The sequence below is a fragment of the Lolium rigidum genome, chromosome 1 (assembly GCF_022539505.1).
Source record: "Lolium rigidum isolate FL_2022 chromosome 1, APGP_CSIRO_Lrig_0.1, whole genome shotgun sequence".
In the NCBI taxonomy this organism is placed as follows: Eukaryota; Viridiplantae; Streptophyta; class Magnoliopsida; order Poales; family Poaceae; genus Lolium; species Lolium rigidum.
In genome coordinates, this window is record NC_061508.1 from 217,734,184 (window position 1) to 217,739,325 (window position 5,142).

Below are 5,142 nucleotides of genomic sequence, written 5' to 3' on the forward strand. Positions count from 1 at the left end.
GACTTTGGAAGGTGCAAAACTACTACGTGTCTTCGAGGCACCTATCCCTCGTGACAACTTCAACGCTGGTGTCGAGGATGCCGCCCGTGAAGCTGTTCGTGGGTTGATGGGGCTCTATGAGCCAATGTTTGAGGGGACTCGCTTCGAGTACTTCCCCACGCAATACTCGGGTGACACCTTAGTTTACTACTCCCCAACAACAACTGAAGACAACCCGAAGCTTGTCCAACAAGTGGATCTGACTCGAGCCTTTAATGATTCCCTAGAGGACGCTGTGTACGAGATACGCCGCATGAGGAAGCAACTTCGTGATGTGCAAGAAGAGTTGGATACTCTCAAGGAAGAGCTGGCCATCAAGAAACGCAAATTTGGGAACGCTTGCTAGCACTTCACTAGTTTATGTGATCACGCATCTTCCGCTTAGATGTCCATTTTTAGCCCTCCTAGTCAATAGAAATATATCTTTAGTATGCTTGAGTCGTAATCCATCATTGTCGACATCCATGTTTAAATTTGTTTTGAATGTTTGATATATTTATGCATGTGTTATTTTTTAAGTTTTTACAAAAGTGTTTTGGGGTAGCTCTCTTCCTTTCTATCTCGAGTCTATCTCTCCTTACTCTCGCCAAATACCCATCAAATGTCTCGCCTTATAATATTCTCATACCTAGCAGATGGTTCGCAACAATGAAGTTTCTCCGGCCATGGAGCAACTCCTCCAAGGTCAAGCACAATTGATGCAGCTTCTGACTCAACATCTGAACCAGAACAACAATAACAACAACAATCCCCCACCTCCACCACCTCCCACTGATCGCTTGACACGGTTCTTGCGACTCAAGCCTCCTACCTTCTCAAGCTCTGCCGAGCCCATTGATGCCGATGATTGGCTTCGCACTATCTCCAACAAGCTCGATACTGTGCAATGCTCGGAGCCAGAGAAGGTTCTGTATGCAACTCACCAGCTGGAGGGGCCAGCTGCAGCTTGGTGGGACAACTACAAGCTCTCTATCGCCGACATCAACAATGTCACTTGGGACGACTTCCATAAAGCCTTTCGTGGCTATCACGTGCCAACTGGGCTTATGACATTGAAGAAGAAGGAGTTTCGCGCCCTGCGTCAAGGCTCCCGCACCGTTGCAGAATACATGGATATCTTCAACAAGCTTGCTCGCTACTCTCCTGATGATGTTGCCGATGATGAGAGTAGGCAAGAGAGGTTCCTTGATGGTCTGAATGATGATCTCTCTTTCCAGTTGACCACCGGTGACTTTAAGACGTGCCAGGCACTGACCAACAAGGCAATCAAGCTGGAGGGAAAACAAAAGGAGATTGAAGGTCGCAAGAGGAAGTTCAATGCCCATGAATCCCGTACAAGGGACCTTACAAAGGTTGCAAAGACTGGTTCACCACATAAGCACAAGGAAGTTGTGGAGGGGCACAAAGGATCAAAGGAGGAGCACCCTTTTGCCCCAGGAATCACTTGCTATAAGTGCAAAGAAGTTGGTCACTATGCGAAACAGTGCCCAGACAAAGATCAAGTCGACCCCGAGAAATGAAGCCAACTTCTTTTCTGCCTTTTTTTTTCTTGAGAGATTCATGTAATAAGGAAAACAAGTGAGAGACGAGTGTTCTTTCTTTCTAGCCATTTCAAATCTCGAGGACGAGATTCTTTTAAGGGGGGTAGATTTGTAACATCCCAAAAATTACCATTTTGGAATGTTAAATAAAATAAATATTTTATTGAATGGGTGCTTTGATGTGTGTTGAATTTCCAAAGAAATTAAAACTTTTTGAGGGCTAATTGAATTTTCTTCTAACCCTTGTTTAAATCAATGAACAAAGGGTGAGGAATTTTTATATTTAGTCCAATTGGATTTTATTTGTTTGCATTTAATTTTATTGAATGTTCTTAAAACTTTTCGAAATGGTCGAGAGAGAGAATGAAATGATTTTCCCAAGGGTTTGCAAAGGAAATGTATTTTATAAAATTTCATTTGGGTTGGAAACAAGTTTCCCTAGCCCTATATACTTATTTCGATTTTATAGAATTTTTCTGGATTTTTCAGAAAATAATTTAATGTTAAAAGCCCTATATATTTTCTAGTAAAAGGAAAAGATACAACAATAAATAAAAGAAAATAAATGGAAATAAGAGAGGAAGCTACATGTACGTGGAACTTTTAGTTCAACTCACGCAGACACGAAGTCGACCGCACCGGATCAGGCCATCTCTCTTCTTGTTTTTTTCTTTCTTCTGTACAGAGTACATTTCTTCCAACACCCAGGCCCACCCATCGTCTACCTCTGGTTGTTTCAGTGAGCTTGACGAACTGAAAGTCTGAAACCAATCCCGACGACGCCGCGCATGCGCGCCTTCCCCGGCCTTCCCCGCGACCTGGCGCGTCCCCCCTGGGGCAGATAAGCTCACCGCGCCCCTATCTCGTCACCCTGGAGCCCTATCTCATCTGCAGGCCGCGAAATCGCCGCGCCGATCCGCTGGCCGCCGCCGCGCTTTCCGCCTCGGCCGCTCGCCCCCGCGGCCTATAAAATGAAGCCCCGAGACCCCCTTGACCTCCAAAACACCACGCCCTACTCCCATATTCCCTCGGGCTCCCAGTAGCCCGAATTTTGTCGAGGAGCCGCCGCCGTTTTCTCCGACGCCGGCGACGAGTTCCGTCGCTGTAAAGGTTGCCTCGTCGTTCTAACGCCTCTCTGGTCTTTTCCGTGTCCTTCCGCGTCTCCCTAATACCCTCTTTCTTTCATAGGAGTTCGGGAGCATCCGCGACAACGGGAGCCGAACACGCCGGCACTGCGGACGTCGCTCTCGTTGCTGTCCAACCTCGCCGGGACCAGCTGACCGCCGGTGGAGCTCCGCCACGTTTACCAGCATCGCCTCCAAGCCTCGCCCAAACCATCCGACGTTTGTAGCTTCGTCTTCATCCCCGACCGGAGTTGCAAAATCCATCGCCGGCCACACACCGTGAGCACCTCAACGTTGCTCCTTTTTCTTTTGTTTCGTTTTTGGTTTCAGCCTAGATCAAAAACCGATGGCCTATAGTTGATTCCTGTAAAGCTGTACGAGCAGACAATGTATGGCGATAGCCCGAAACCAATTTATTTTACAGATTTTGGCCAAACTTCAAATGCACGTATCTTAGTTAGTTTTATTCAAAATTCAGAATTTCTTGTTGCAGTGGATTTACAAATTAAAATGATTCCTTTTTGACACTTACTATTTCACTTTTCAAACTAATTAAAATTGTTTAGCTTGAACTTAAGTTGGAAGCTATTATTAGCCGTACCTACATAGCCGTGAACTCTTTCTCCGACCATTCTCCTTCCTAAGCCTAAACAATAATGAAAGGACTAAAATAATGCTACCTTAGTAATGTTTTTGTGGGGTTTCTCTTTGCATGTTTCGAGTTGGTTTCTTTTCTTCCGATGGTTGTTTATGCGATGTTTTACTTTACGTTAGATTGTCCGAACTGCGAGAGCGATACTCACGAAGAAGTAGGAGGTCACCGCTGCTGCTCAGGCAAGTTACATCTACATGTCTATCCCATTTATTTTTGCTATGCTATTTTGATTATAAAAGTAGGAATGCATGCGATAGTTTTATTTTGTTAGCCAAGTACTTTTAGAAATAGCGATGTTTTATATAGTTATGTCCTATGGTAGAAATAAGCCGTAGGAATTATCACCCACTTTGTAACCTTAGGTAAATATATGCTAGATTAAGTTCTAGTAAAGTTTTGAACTATATAGTTATGCTTAGTCATGCTAAAATAAAATCCGTTGGGGGGTTCAAATGAAATAATGTTTACGAAATAGAAATGGTTTGTGAAATGTGTTTACCAAATTAAAATGTAAAATTATTTCATCCCGGGCGGAGTGGTATGATGGGTCATCGCGTGTGGAGCCGTGTGCTCAAATTGGTTGGGTCCGCCGCCCAGGGACCCCTAAAAGAACAAATTCATGTTTAGAATTGCTCAGCTTGTTTCGTGCAACCACATGTCATATGGGCTCTGGCTTGGTTGATTATCTTGTGGAAACCTACTTAAGGACCGTCATCGGTATGAGACTTTGTGTCTATTTTGGAGCGGGCGTGCCTGGAAATAAGTAGTTAGCCATTTGGGAAAGACCTCGGCATAACCTTTGGGTTGTGCCATGTGGTGAAAGTGTGCAACCCCTGCAGGGTGTAGAACTAATCGATTAGCCGTGCCCACGGTTACGGGCGAAGCTGAGTAACCTTTACCTGAAGATGTCTCTTCTCAACTTTGTCTTTCTAAAAATAAAATGAATTTCAAACCCTATGTCCGTGTGTCGTTCATAGGTGGGATTTTGGGGAAAGCCCTGTGTTCGTGTGTCGCTTACGGGTACTTTCATTTAGGCTAGTTGGACTGTGTGACCTCTAGTCATATATTACTTGATAAATTGTTTATTAAAGATAGGACGAGTTAGAACTTTGGAAATGTTAAAATATGGTTTATTAATGAAAAATATTGTTTTGCGCAAATGTTAAACCCTATGGCCATTTCCTTTGATATCCCTAAGCATGTATAAATAGGTATATTATTGCATTGGTGTAACTTGCCACACATTCAAAGTGTTGACCACTCTCGTGGCTGCAACGTTTCATGTTGCAGGTTGTTCCGATGACGAGTGAGATACGATGTTAGGGTCACGATGCTCCAGTCGATTGCCTGTGGCACATTTGCTGGATTCACCATTTTATTTGTCTTCCGCTGTTCATTTTGGCCTACGGGCATTTATGTAATAAATGACTATGTATTCAGATTTGATGCGTTGTAATAATGATATGACTGTGATATTTATCTCGTGAATGTGCGTACTAGCAAATCCTTGGGACTAGTACAGTGGATGCACATAGACTCCGGATCTCTCCAGGTCCGGGTCGTCACAACCGGCACCTAGACCCTCTTTGAGTTTGGATCCGTCAAAGTGCATCTTCCAGTATTCTATTCTTTGATCTGGGGGCTTGTACTGCATTTCCGCCCAATCAACCAAGAAATCAGCTAAAGCTTGTGATTTGACGGCATCTCTTCTTTCATACACCAGTACGTATGGTGATACCTGGATCGCCCACTTTGCAATCCTGCCGCTAGCATCTTTGTTGCA

General features: G+C 44.2%; 1 long non-coding RNA gene across 1 annotated transcript; it reads left to right on the top strand.

The window, feature by feature from the left end:
- Window positions 1-2,521: 2,521 nt before the first annotated feature.
- Window positions 2,522-3,878, top strand: LOC124683162. The gene is made up of 3 exons (XR_006996574.1): window positions 2,522-2,690; window positions 2,769-2,983; window positions 3,479-3,878. It is a non-coding gene; the product is annotated as an uncharacterized LOC124683162 (long non-coding RNA).
- Window positions 3,879-5,142: the final 1,264 nt, after the last annotated feature.